The 11512-nt window shown below is 49.9% G+C and overlaps 18 non-coding genes across 18 annotated transcripts; 4 read left to right on the forward strand and 14 right to left on the reverse strand.

Annotated features, from left to right (window-relative positions):
• Positions 1–594: 594 nt before the first annotated feature.
• LOC135000589 (U1 spliceosomal RNA) lies at positions 595–758 on the forward strand. The gene has a single exon (XR_010202438.1). It is a non-coding gene; the product is annotated as a U1 spliceosomal RNA (small nuclear RNA).
• Positions 759–910: 152 nt separating this feature from the next.
• Positions 911–1073, forward strand: LOC135000541 (U1 spliceosomal RNA). Its single transcript, XR_010202398.1, has one exon. It is a non-coding gene; the product is annotated as a U1 spliceosomal RNA (small nuclear RNA).
• A 674-nt stretch (positions 1074–1747) lies between these two features.
• LOC135000599 (U1 spliceosomal RNA) lies at positions 1748–1911 on the forward strand. Its single transcript, XR_010202448.1, has one exon. It is a non-coding gene; the product is annotated as a U1 spliceosomal RNA (small nuclear RNA).
• A 152-nt stretch (positions 1912–2063) lies between these two features.
• Positions 2064–2226, forward strand: LOC135000615 (U1 spliceosomal RNA). Its single transcript, XR_010202464.1, has one exon. It is a non-coding gene; the product is annotated as a U1 spliceosomal RNA (small nuclear RNA).
• Positions 2227–3051: 825 nt separating this feature from the next.
• On the reverse strand, positions 3052–3214 carry LOC135000531 (U1 spliceosomal RNA). Its single transcript, XR_010202389.1, has one exon. It is a non-coding gene; the product is annotated as a U1 spliceosomal RNA (small nuclear RNA).
• A 152-nt stretch (positions 3215–3366) lies between these two features.
• Positions 3367–3530, reverse strand: LOC135000602 (U1 spliceosomal RNA). Its single transcript, XR_010202451.1, has one exon. It is a non-coding gene; the product is annotated as a U1 spliceosomal RNA (small nuclear RNA).
• A 674-nt stretch (positions 3531–4204) lies between these two features.
• LOC135000620 (U1 spliceosomal RNA) lies at positions 4205–4367 on the reverse strand. The gene has a single exon (XR_010202469.1). It is a non-coding gene; the product is annotated as a U1 spliceosomal RNA (small nuclear RNA).
• Positions 4368–4519: 152 nt separating this feature from the next.
• Positions 4520–4683, reverse strand: LOC135000603 (U1 spliceosomal RNA). The gene has a single exon (XR_010202452.1). It is a non-coding gene; the product is annotated as a U1 spliceosomal RNA (small nuclear RNA).
• A 674-nt stretch (positions 4684–5357) lies between these two features.
• Positions 5358–5520, reverse strand: LOC135000533 (U1 spliceosomal RNA). The gene has a single exon (XR_010202390.1). It is a non-coding gene; the product is annotated as a U1 spliceosomal RNA (small nuclear RNA).
• A 152-nt stretch (positions 5521–5672) lies between these two features.
• Positions 5673–5835, reverse strand: LOC135000606 (U1 spliceosomal RNA). The gene has a single exon (XR_010202455.1). It is a non-coding gene; the product is annotated as a U1 spliceosomal RNA (small nuclear RNA).
• A 674-nt stretch (positions 5836–6509) lies between these two features.
• Positions 6510–6672, reverse strand: LOC135000534 (U1 spliceosomal RNA). The gene has a single exon (XR_010202391.1). It is a non-coding gene; the product is annotated as a U1 spliceosomal RNA (small nuclear RNA).
• Positions 6673–6824: 152 nt separating this feature from the next.
• LOC135000600 (U1 spliceosomal RNA) lies at positions 6825–6988 on the reverse strand. Its single transcript, XR_010202449.1, has one exon. It is a non-coding gene; the product is annotated as a U1 spliceosomal RNA (small nuclear RNA).
• Positions 6989–7662: 674 nt separating this feature from the next.
• On the reverse strand, positions 7663–7825 carry LOC135000542 (U1 spliceosomal RNA). The gene has a single exon (XR_010202399.1). It is a non-coding gene; the product is annotated as a U1 spliceosomal RNA (small nuclear RNA).
• Positions 7826–7977: 152 nt separating this feature from the next.
• Positions 7978–8141, reverse strand: LOC135000594 (U1 spliceosomal RNA). Its single transcript, XR_010202443.1, has one exon. It is a non-coding gene; the product is annotated as a U1 spliceosomal RNA (small nuclear RNA).
• A 674-nt stretch (positions 8142–8815) lies between these two features.
• Positions 8816–8978, reverse strand: LOC135000618 (U1 spliceosomal RNA). The gene has a single exon (XR_010202467.1). It is a non-coding gene; the product is annotated as a U1 spliceosomal RNA (small nuclear RNA).
• A 152-nt stretch (positions 8979–9130) lies between these two features.
• LOC135000619 (U1 spliceosomal RNA) lies at positions 9131–9295 on the reverse strand. The gene has a single exon (XR_010202468.1). It is a non-coding gene; the product is annotated as a U1 spliceosomal RNA (small nuclear RNA).
• Positions 9296–9966: 671 nt separating this feature from the next.
• LOC135000538 (U1 spliceosomal RNA) lies at positions 9967–10129 on the reverse strand. Its single transcript, XR_010202395.1, has one exon. It is a non-coding gene; the product is annotated as a U1 spliceosomal RNA (small nuclear RNA).
• A 152-nt stretch (positions 10130–10281) lies between these two features.
• LOC135000579 (U1 spliceosomal RNA) lies at positions 10282–10446 on the reverse strand. Its single transcript, XR_010202428.1, has one exon. It is a non-coding gene; the product is annotated as a U1 spliceosomal RNA (small nuclear RNA).
• Between the last annotated feature and the right edge of the window lie 1066 nt (positions 10447–11512).

The raw sequence follows: 11512 nt of genomic DNA on the forward strand, positions 1-11512 counted from the left end.
CTTGTGCACTATCCTGACTTCTCCTCCCATCTGCTTACTTTGTGCCTTCCAATGCACAATGCAAACTACAGGTAGTGCTGCAGGGCCCACACCCTTTTACTTGCCTTACAGAGCAGCTCTGGAGCTGTTACAGTGCCCAGCTGCTGCAAGAAATCAGCTTGAATGCTTCAGGGGCTGGGGCATAGCCAACATGAGCCCCACACCGAAGGAGGGTGGAGGTGTTTAATGCGAACTAGGGGTCATCCAAGCACCGCAAAAGGCCGCCATGCCCTGCACGCCCCTTTTCTCTTTTCATATGCAGATGAGGGTTGAAGCCAACTTTGACCCACTGCTTGGATGACATCACCGTATGCAAATCCATTTTCTGCAGAACTTCCCCCAGGAATGCTTGCACTAGTTGTTGCATTTGGTTTGTTGTTTGGGGGTGCTTCAGTATTAGGCAGCCTTCTGCCCTCCCATGTTCATCTGAAAATATGTGTTCTCCCTGCAGTTGTTGTCCCCAGATGAGAGTTCCCTTGTGCTGCCTCAGTTGAATCTCCTTTACTTGACAGAGATGTGCATGAGCAGCGGCCCTTCCCAGCCCTATTCCAAATCATACTTATTTTGCATAGGAGATACCATGGTCATGAAGATTGTTCTCCCAGGGTGAGGTTCATTCATTGCATTTTGGGTATGCTGACCTCTGTGATTTCCCCAAATGTGGGAAACTTGACTGCATTATTTGTGGTAGTGGGGGACTGTGTTTGTGCTTTCCTCTGGTCAGCTCTGGTAAAAGTCAGATTTCTTTGTCTCAGATTTTCCTCTAGCCTTGTTCTTCTTTCGAGAGTTCCCTTGTGCTGCCTCAGTTGGATCTCCTTCACTTTACAGGGGGGTACCCGAGCAGCGACCCTCCCCAGCTCTAGCCCAACTCCTACTTACCTGCCAGGTGAGATACTATGATCATGAAGGTGCTTCTCCCAGGGCAAGGCTCACCCATTGCACTCTGAGTGTGCTGCCCCTGCGATTTCCCCAAATGTGGGAAACTTGACTGCATAATTTGTGTTTCCCCTGGTCGGCTCTCGTATAATTCAGATCTCTTTGTCTCAGGTCTCTCTCCAGCCTAGTTTGCTGTCTGTTTCCACTTCTCTTTTCTTGAGCCGCTCCCTTCTATGCCCTTGCGCACTATCCTGACTTCTCCTCCTGTCTGCTTACTTTGTGCCTTCCAACGCACAATGCGAACTACAGGTAGTGCTGCAGGGCCCACACCCTTTTACTTGCCTTACAGAGCAGCTCTGGAGCTGTTACAGTGCCCAGCTGCTGCAAGAATTCAGCTTGAATGCTTCAGGGGCTGGGGCATAGCCAACATGAGCCCCACACCAAAGGAGGGTGGAGGTGTTTAATGCAAACTAGGGGTCAGCCAAGCGCCGCAAAAGGCCACCATGCCCTGCACGCCCCTTTTCTCTTTTCATATGCAGACGAGGGTTGAAGCCAACTTTGACCAACTGCTTGGATGACATCACCATATGCAAATCCATCTGCGGCAGGCCTTCCCCCAGGAATGCTTGCACTAGTTGTTGCATTTGGTTTGTTGTTTGGGGGTGCTTCAGTATTAGGCAGCCTTCTGCCCTCCCATGTTCATCTGAAAATATATGTTCTCCCTGCAGTTGTTGTCCCAAGATGAGAGTTCCCTTGTGCTGCCTCAGTTGAATCTCCTTTACTTGACAGAGATGTGCATGAGCAGCGGCCCTCCCCAGCCCTCTTCCAAATCATACTTATTTTGCATAGGAGATACCATGGTCATGAAGATTTTTCTCCCAGGGTGAGGTTCATTCATTGCATTTTGGGTATGCTGACCCCTGTGATTTCCCCAAATGTGGGAAACTCGACTGCATTATTTGTGGTAGTGGGAGGCTGTATTTGTGATTTCTTCTGGTCAGCTCTGGTAAAAGTCAGATTTCTTTGTTTCAGATTTTCCTTTAGCCTTGTTCTTCTTTCGAGAGTTCCCTTGTGCTGCCTCAGTTGGATCTCCTTCACTTAACAGGGGGGTGCCCGAGCAGCGACCCTCCCTAGCTCTAGCCCAACTCCTACTTACCTGCCAGGTGAGATACTATGATCATGAAGGTGCTTCTCCCAGGGCAAGGCTCACCCATTGCACTCTGGGTGTGCTGCCCCTGCGATTTCCCCAAATGTGGGAAACTTGACTGCATAATTTGTGTTTCCCCTGGTCGGCTCTCGTATAATTCAGATCTCTTTGTCTCAGATCTCTCTCCAGCCTAGTTTGCTGTCTGTTTCCACTTCTCTTTTCTTCAGCCGCTCCCTTCTATACCCTTGTGCACTATCCTGACTTCTCCTCCCGTCTGCTTACTTTGTGCCTTCCAATGCACAATGCAAACTACAGGTAGTGCTGCAGGGCCCACACCCTTTTACTTGCCTTACAGAGCGTCTCTGGAGCTGTTACAGTGCCCAGCTGCTGCAAGAAATCTGCTTGAATGCTTCAGGGGATGGGACATGGCCAACATGAGCCCCACACCAAAGGAGGGTGGAGCAGAAGGCTGCCTAATACTGAAGCACCCCCAAACAACAAACCAAATGCAACAACTAGTGCAAGCATTCCTGGGGGAAGGCCTGCCGCAGATGGATTTGCATATGGTGATGTCATCCAAGCAGTGGGTCAAAGGTGGCTTCAACCCTCGTCTGCATATAAAAACAGAAAAGGGGCGTGCAGGGCATGGTGGCCTTTTGCGGCGCTTGACTGACCCCTAGTTTGCATTAAACACCTCCACCCTCCTTCGGTGTGGGGCTCATGTTGGCTATGCCCCAGCCCCTGAAGCATTCAAGCTGATTTCTTGCAGCAGCTGGCCACTGTAACAGCTCCAGAGCTGCTCTGTAAGGCAAGTAAAAGGGTGTGGGCCCTGCAGCACTACCTGTAGTTTGCATTGTGCATTGGAAGGCACAAAGTAAGCAGACGGGAGAAGTCAGGATAGTGCACAAGGGTATAGAAGGGAGCGGCTGAAGAAAAGAGAAGTGGAAACAGACAGCAAACTAGGCTGGAGAGAGACCTGAGACAAAGAGATCTGAATTATACGAGAGCCGACCAGGGGAAACACAAATTATGCAGTCAAGTTTCCCACATTTGGGGAAATCGCAGGAGCAGCACACCCAGAGTACAATGGGTGAGCCTTGCCCTGGGAGAAGCACCTTCATGATCATAGTATCTCACCTGGCAGGTAAGTAGGAGTTGGGCTAGAGCTGGGGAGGGTCGCTGCTCGGGTACCCCCCTGTAAAGTGAAGGAGATCCAACTGAGGCAGCACAAGGGAACTCTCGAAAGAAGAACAAGGCTAAAGGAAAATCTGAGACAAAGAAATCTGACTTTTACCAGAGCTGACCAGAAGAAATCACAAACACAGCCTCCCACTACCACAAATAATGCAGTCAAGTTTCCCACATTTGGGGAAATCACAGGGGTCAGCATACCCAAAATGCAATGAATAAACCTCACCCTGGGAGAAAAATCTTCATGACCATGGTATCTCCTATGCAAAATAAGTATGATTTGGAATAGGGCTGGGGAGGGCCGCTGCTCATGCACATCTCTGTCAAGTAAAGGAGATTTAACTGAGGCAACACAAGGGAACTCTCATCTGGGGACAACAACTGCAGGGAGAACATATATTTTCAGATGAACATGGGAGGGCAGAAGGCTGCCTAATACTGAAGCACCCCCAAACAACAAACCAAATGCAACAACTAGTGCAAGCATTCCTGGGGGAAGGCCTGCCGCAGATGGATTTGCATATGGTGATGTCATCCAAGCAGTGGGTCAAAGTTGGCTTCAACCCTCGTCTGCATATGAAAAGAGAAAAGGGGCGTGCAGGGCATGGCGGCCTTTTGCGGTGCTTGGATGACCCCTAGTTCGCATTAAACACCTCCACCCTCTTTTGGTGTGGGGCTCATGTTGGCCATGCCCCATCCCCTGAAGCATTCAAGCAGATTTCTTGCAGCAGCTGGGCACTGTAACAGCTCCAGAGCTGCTCTGTAAGGCAAGTAAAAGGGTGTGGGCCCTGCAGCACTACCTGTAGTTTGCATTGTGCATTGGAAGGCACAAAGTAAGCAGACGGGAGGAGAAGTCAGGATAGTGCACAAGGTTATAGAAGGGAGCGGCTGAAGAAAAGAGAAGTGGAAACAGACAGCAAACTAGGCTGGAGAGAGACCTGAGACAAAGAGATCTGAATTATACGAGAGCCGACCAGGGGAAACACAAATTATGCAGTCAAGTTTCCCACATTTGGGGAAATCGCAGGGGCAGCACACCCAGAGTGCAATGGGTGAGCCTTGCCCTGGGAGAAGCACCATCATGATCATAGTATCTCACCTGGCAGGTAAGTAGGAGTTGGGCTAGAGCTGGGGAGGGTCTCTGCTCGGGCACCCCCCTGTCAAGTGAAGGAGATCCAACTGAGGCAGCACAAGGGAACTCTCAAAAGAAGAACAGGGCTAGAGGAAGATCTGAAACAAAGAAATCTGACTTTTACCAGAGCTGACCAGAGGAAAACACAAACACAGTCCCCCACTACCACAAATAAAGCAGTCGAGTTTCCCACATTTGGGGAAATCACAGGGGTCAGCATACCCAGAATGCAATGAATGAACCTCACCCTGGGAGAATAATCTTCATGACCATGGTATGTCCTATGCAAAATAAGTATGATTTGGGATAGAGCTGGGGTGGGCCGCTGCTCAGGCACATCTCTGTCAAGTTAAGGAGATTCAACTGAGGCAGCACAAGGGAACTCTCATCTGGGGACAACAACTGCAGGGAGACCACATCTTTTCAGATGAACATGGGAGGGCAGAAGGCTGCCTAATACTGAAGCACCCCCAAACAACAAACCAAATGCAACAACTAGTGCAAGCATTCCTGGGGGAAGTTCTGCAGAAGACGGATTTGCATACGGTGATGTCATCCAAGCAGTGGGTCAAAGTTGGCTTCAACCCTCATCTGCATATGAAAAGAGAAAAGGGGCGTGCAGGGCATGGCGGCTTTTTGCGGTGCTTGGATGACCCCTAGTTCGCATTAAACACCTCCACCTTCCTTTGGTGTGGGGCTCATGTTGGCCATGCCCCATCCCCTGAAGCATTCAAGCTGATTTCTTGCAGCAGCTGGGCACTGTAACAGCTCCAGAGCTGCTCTGTAAGGCAAGTAAAAGGGTGTGGGCCCTGCAGCACTACCTGTAGTTTGCATTGTGCATTGGAAGGCACAAAGTAAGCAGACGGGAGGAGAAGTCAGGATAGTGCACAAGGGTATAGAAGGGAGCGGCTGAAGAAAAGAGAAGTGGAAACAGACAGCAAACTAGGCTGGAGAGAGACCTGAGACAAAGAGATCTGAATTATACGAGAGCCGACCAGGGGAAACACAAATTATGCAGTCAAGTTTCCCACATTTGGGGAAATCGCAGGAGCAGCACACCCAGAGTACAATGGGTGAGCCTTGCCCTGGGAGAAGCACCTTCATGATCATAGTATCTCACCTGGCAGGTAAGTAGGAGTTGGGCTAGAGCTGGGGAGGGTCGCTGCTCGGGTACCCCCCTGTAAAGTGAAGGAGATCCAACTGAGGCAGCACAAGGGAACTCTCGAAAGAAGAACAAGGCTAAAGGAAAATCTGAGACAAAGAAATCTGACTTTTACCAGAGCTGACCAGAGGAAAGCACAAACACAGTCTCCCACTACCACAAATAATGCAGTCAAGTTTCCCACATTTGGGGAAATCACAGGGGTCAGCATACCCAAAATGCAATGAATGAACCTACCCTGGGAGAAAAATCTTCATGACCATGGTATCTCCTATGCAAAATAAGTATGATTTGGAATAGGGCTGGGGAGGGCCGCTGCTCATGCACATCTCTGTCAAGTAAAGGAGATTCAACTGAGGCAGCACAAGGGAACTCTCATCTTGGGACAACAACTGCAGGGAGAACACATATTTTCAGATGAACATGGGAGGGCAGAAGGCTGCCTAATACTGAAGCACCTCCAAACAACAAACCAAATGCAACAACTAGTGCAAGCATTCCTGGGGGAAGGCCTGCCGCAGATGGATTTGCATATGGTGATGTCATCCAAGCAGTGGGTCAAAGTTGGCTTCAACCCTCGTCTGCATATGAAAACAGAAAAGGGGCGTGCAGGGCATGGTGGCCTTTTGCGGCGCTTGTCTGACCCCTAGTTTGCATTAAACACCTCCACCCTCCTTCGGTGTGGGGCTCATGTTGGCTATGCCCCAGCCCCTGAAGCATTCAAGCTGATTTCTTGCAGCAGCTGGGCACTGTAACAGCTCCAGAGCTGCTCTGTAAGGCAAGTAAAAGGGTGTGGGCCCTGCAGCACTACCTGTAGTTTGCATTGTGCATTGGAAGGCACAAAGTAAGCAGACGGGAGGAGAAGTCAGGATAGTGCACAAGGGTATAGAAGGGAGCGGCTGAAGAAAAGAGAAGTGGAAACAGACAGCAAACTAGGCTGGAGAGAGACCTGAGACAAAGAGATCTGAATTATACGAGAGCCGACCAGGGGAAACACAAATTATGCAGTCAAGTTTCCCACATTTGGGGAAATCGCAGGAGCAGCACACCCAGAGTACAATGGGTGAGCCTTGCCCTGGGAGAAGCACCTTCATGATCATAGTATCTCACCTGGCAGGTAAGTAGGAGTTGGGCTAGAGCTGGGGAGGGTCGCTGCTCGGGTACCCCCCTGTAAAGTGAAGGAGATCCAACTGAGGCAGCACAAGGGAACTCTCGAAAGAAGAACAAGGCTAAAGGAAAAGCTGAGACAAAGAAATCTGACTTTTACCAGAGCTGACCAGAGGAAAGCACAAACACAGTCTCCCACTACCACAAATAATGCAGTCAAGTTTCCCACATTTGGGGAAATCACAGGGGTCAGCATACCCAAAATGCAATGAATGAACCTCACCCTGGGAGAAAAATCTTCATGACCATGGTATCTCCTATGCAAAATAAGTATGATTTGGAATAGGGCTGGGGAGGGCCGCTGCTCATGCACATCTCTGTCAAGTAAAGGAGATTCAACTGAGGCAGCACAAGGGAACTCTCATCTTGGGACAACAACTGCAGGGAGAACACATATTTTCAGATGAACATGGGAGGGCAAAAGGCTGCCTAATACTGAAGCACCCCCAAACAACAAACCAAATGCAACAACTAGTGCAAGCATTCCTGGGGGAAGTTCTGCAGAAGACGGATTTGCATACGGTGATGTCATCCAAGCAGTGGGTCAAAGTTGGCTTCAACCCTCATCTGCATATGAAAAGAGAAAAGGGGCGTGCAGGGCATGTCGGCCTTTTGCGGTGCTTGGATGACCCCTAGTTCGCATTAAACACCTCCACCCTCCTTTGGTGTGGGGCTCATGTTGGCCATGCCCCATCCCCTGAAGCATTCAAGCTGATTTCTTGCAGCAGCTGGGCACTGTAACAGCTCCAGAGCTGCTCTGTAAGGCAAGTAAAAGGGTGTGGGCCCTGCAGCACTACATGTAGTGTGCATTGTGCATTGGAAGGCACAAAGTAAGCAGACGGGAGGAGAAGTCAGGATAGTGCACAAGGGTATAGAAGGGAGCGGCTGAAGAAAAGAGAAGTGGAAACAGACAGCAAACTAGGCTGGAGAGAGACCTGAGACAAAGAGATCTGAATTATACGAGAGCCGACCAGGGGAAACACAAATTATGCAGTCAAGTTTCCCACATTTGGGGAAATCGCAGGGGCAGCACACTCAGAGTGCAATGGGTGAGCCTTGCCCTGGGAGAAGCACCTTCATGATCATAGTATCTCACCTGGCAGGTAAGTAGGAGTTGGGCTAGAGCTGGGGAAAGTCGCTGTTCGGGCACCCCCCTGTCAAGTGAAAGAGATCCAACTGAGGCAGCACAAGGGAACTCTCGAAAGAAGAACAAGGCTAGAGGAAGATCTGAGACAAAGAAATCTGACTTTTTCCAGAGCTGACCAGAGGAAAGCACAAACACAGTCCCCCACTACCACAAATAATGCAGTCGAGTTTCCCACATTTGGGGAAATCACAGGGGTCAGCATACCCAAAATGCAATGAATGAACCTCACCCTGGGAGAACAATCTTCATGACCATGGTATCTCCTATGCAAAATAAGTATGATTTGGGATAGGGCTGGGGAGGGCCGCTGCTCATGCACATCTCTGTCAAGTAAAGGAGATTCAACTGAGGCAGCACAAGGAAACTCTCATCTGGGGACAACAACTGCAGGGAGAACACATATTTTCAGATGAACATGGGAGGGCAGAAGGCTGCCTAATACTGAAGCACCCCCAAACAACAAACCAAATGCAACAACTAGTACAAGCATTCCTGGGGGAAGTTCTGCAGAAGACGGAATTGCATACGGTGATGTCATCCAAGCAGTGGGCCAAAGTTGGCTGGAACCCTCATCTGCATATGAAAAGAGAAAAGGGGTATGCAGGGCATGGCGGCCTTTTGCGGCGCTTGGATGACCCTTAGTTCGCATTAAACACCTCCACCCTCCTTCGGTGTGGGGCTCATGTTGGCCATGCCCCATCCCCTGAAGCATTCAAGCTGATTTCTTGCAGCAGCTTGGCACTGTAACAGCTCCAGAGCTGTTCAGTAAGGCAAGTAAAAGGGTGTGGGCCCTGCAGCACTACCTGTAGTTTGCATTGCGCATTGGAAGGCACAAAGTAAGCAGACAGGAGGAGAAGTCAGGATAGTGCACAAGGGTATAAAAGGGAGCGGCTCAAGAAAAGAGAAGTTGAAACAGACAGCAAACTAGGCTGGAGAGAGACCTGAGACAAAGAGATCTGAATTATACGAGACCTGACCAGGGGAAACACAAATTATGCAGTCAAGTTTCCCACATTTGGGGAAATCGCAGGGGCAGCACACCCAGAGTGCAATGGGTGAGCCTTGCCCTGGGAGAAGCACCTTCATGATCATAGTATCTCACCTGGCAGGTAAGTAGGAGTTGGGCTAGAGCTGGGGAGGGTCGCTGCTCGGGCACCCCCCTGTCAAGTGAAGGAGATCCAACTGAGGCAGCACAAGGAAACTCTCGAAAGAAGAACAAGGCTAGAGGAAGATCTAAAACAAAGAAATTTGACTTTTACCAGAGCTGACCAGAGGAAAACACAAACACAGTCCCCCACTACCAACAAATAAAGCAGTCGCGTTTCCCACATTTGGGGAAATCACAGGGGTCAGCATACCCAGAATGCAATGAATGAACCTCACCCTGGGAGAGTAATCTTCATGACCATGGTATCTCCTATGCAAAATAAGTATGATTTGGGATAGGGCTGGGGAGGGCCGCTGCTCATGCACATCTCTGTCAAGTAAAGGAGATTCAACTGAGGCAGCACAAGGGAACTCTCATCTGGGGACAACAACTGCAGGGAGAACACATATTTTCAGATGAACATGGGAGGGCAGAAGGCTGCCTAATACTGAAGCACCCCCAAACAACAAACCAAATGCAACAACTAGTGCAAGCATTCCTGGGGGAAGTTCTGCAGAAGACGGATTTGCATACGGTGATGTCATCCAAGCAGTGGGTCAAAGTTGGCTTCAACCCTCATCTGCATATGAAAAGAGAAAAGGGGCGTGCAGGGCATGGCGGCCTTTTGCGGTGCTTGGATGACCCCTAGTTCGCATTAAACACCCCCACCCTCCTTTGGTGTGGGGCTCATGTTTGCCATGCCCCATCCCCTGAAGCATTCAAGCTGATTTATTGCAGCAGCTGGGCACTGTAACAGCTCCAGAGCTGCTCTGAACGGCAAGTAAAAGGGTGTGGGCCCTGCAGCACTACCTGTAGTTTGCATTGTGCATTGGAAGGCACAAAGTAAGCAGACGGGAGAAGTCAGGATAGTGCGCAAGGGCATAGAAGGGAGCGGCTCAAGAAAAGAGAAGTTGAAACAGACAGCAAACTAGGCTGGAGAGAGACCTGAGACAAAGAGATCTGAATTATACGAGAGCCGACCAGGGGAAACACAAATTATGCAGTCAAGTTTCCCACATTTGGGGAAATCGCAGGAGCAGCACACCCAGAGTGCAATGGGTGAGCCTTGCCCTGGGAGAAGCACCTTCCTGATTATAGTATCTCACCTGGCAGGTAAGTAGGAGTTGGGCTAGAGCTTGGGAGGGTCGCTGCTCGGGCACCCCCCTGTCATGTGAAGGAGATCCAACTGAGGCAGCACAAGGAAACTCTCGAAAGAAGAACAAGGCTAGAGGAAGATCTGAGACAAAGAAATCTGACTTTTACCAGAGCTGACCAGAGGAAAGCACAAACACAGTCCCCCACTACCACAAATAATGCAGTCGAGTTTCCCCAAATTTGGGAAAATCACAGGGGTCAGCATACCCAGAATGCAATGAATGAACCTCACCCTGGGAGAACAATCTTCATGACCATGGTATCTCCTATGCAAAATAAGTATGATTTAGGATAGGGCTGAGGAGGGCCGCTGCTCAGGCACATCTCTGTCAAGTAAAGGAGATTCAACTGAGGCAGCACAAGGGAACTCTCATCTGGGGACAACAACTGCAGGGAGAACACATATTTTCAGATGAACATGGGAGGGCAGAAGGCTGCCTAATACTGAAGCACCCCCAAACAACAAACCAAATGCAACAACTAGTGCAAGCATTCCTGGGGGAAGGCCTGCAGCAGATGGATTTGCATACGGTGATGTCATCCAAGCAGTGGGTCAAAGTTGGCTTCAACCCTCGTCTGCATATGAAAAGAGAAAAGGGGCGTGCAGGGCATGGCAGCCTTTTGCGGCGCTTGGATGACCCCTAGTTCGCATTAAACACCTCCACCCTCCTTCGGTGTGGGGCTCATGTTGGCTATGCCCCAGCCCCTGAAGCATTCAAGCTGATTTCTTGCAGCAGCTGGGCACTGTAACAGCTCCAGAGCTGCTCTGTACGGCAAGTAAAAGGGTGTGGGCCCTGCAGCACTACCTGTAGTTTGCATTGTGCATTGGAAGGCACAAAGTAAGCAGACAGGAGGAGAAGTCAGGATAGTGCACAAGGGTATAAAAGGGAGGGGCTCATGAAAAAAGAAGTGGAAACAGACAGCAAACTAGGCTGGAGAGAGACCTGAGACAAAGAGATCTGAATTATACGAGAGCCGACCAGGGGAAACACAAATTATGCAGTCAAGCTTCCCACATTTGGGGAAATCAGAGTGCAATGGGTGAGCCTTGCCCTGGGAGAAGCACCTTTATGATCATAGTATCTCACCTGGCAGGTAAGTAGGAGTTGGGCTAGAGCTGGGGAGGGTCGCTGCTCGGGCACCCCCCTGTCAAGTGAAAGAGATCCAACTGAGGCAGCACAAGGGAACTCTCGAAAGAAGAACAAGGCTAGAGGAAGATCTGAGACAAATAAATCTGACTTTTACCAGAGCTGACCAGAGGAAAGCACAAACACAGTCCCCCACTACCACAAATAATGCAGTCGAGTTTCCCACATTTGGGGAAATCACAGGGGTCAGCATACCCAGAA

This window comes from Pseudophryne corroboree, unplaced genomic scaffold, assembly GCF_028390025.1.
Source record: "Pseudophryne corroboree isolate aPseCor3 unplaced genomic scaffold, aPseCor3.hap2 scaffold_1555, whole genome shotgun sequence".
NCBI lineage: Eukaryota > Metazoa > Chordata > Amphibia > Anura > Myobatrachidae > Pseudophryne > Pseudophryne corroboree.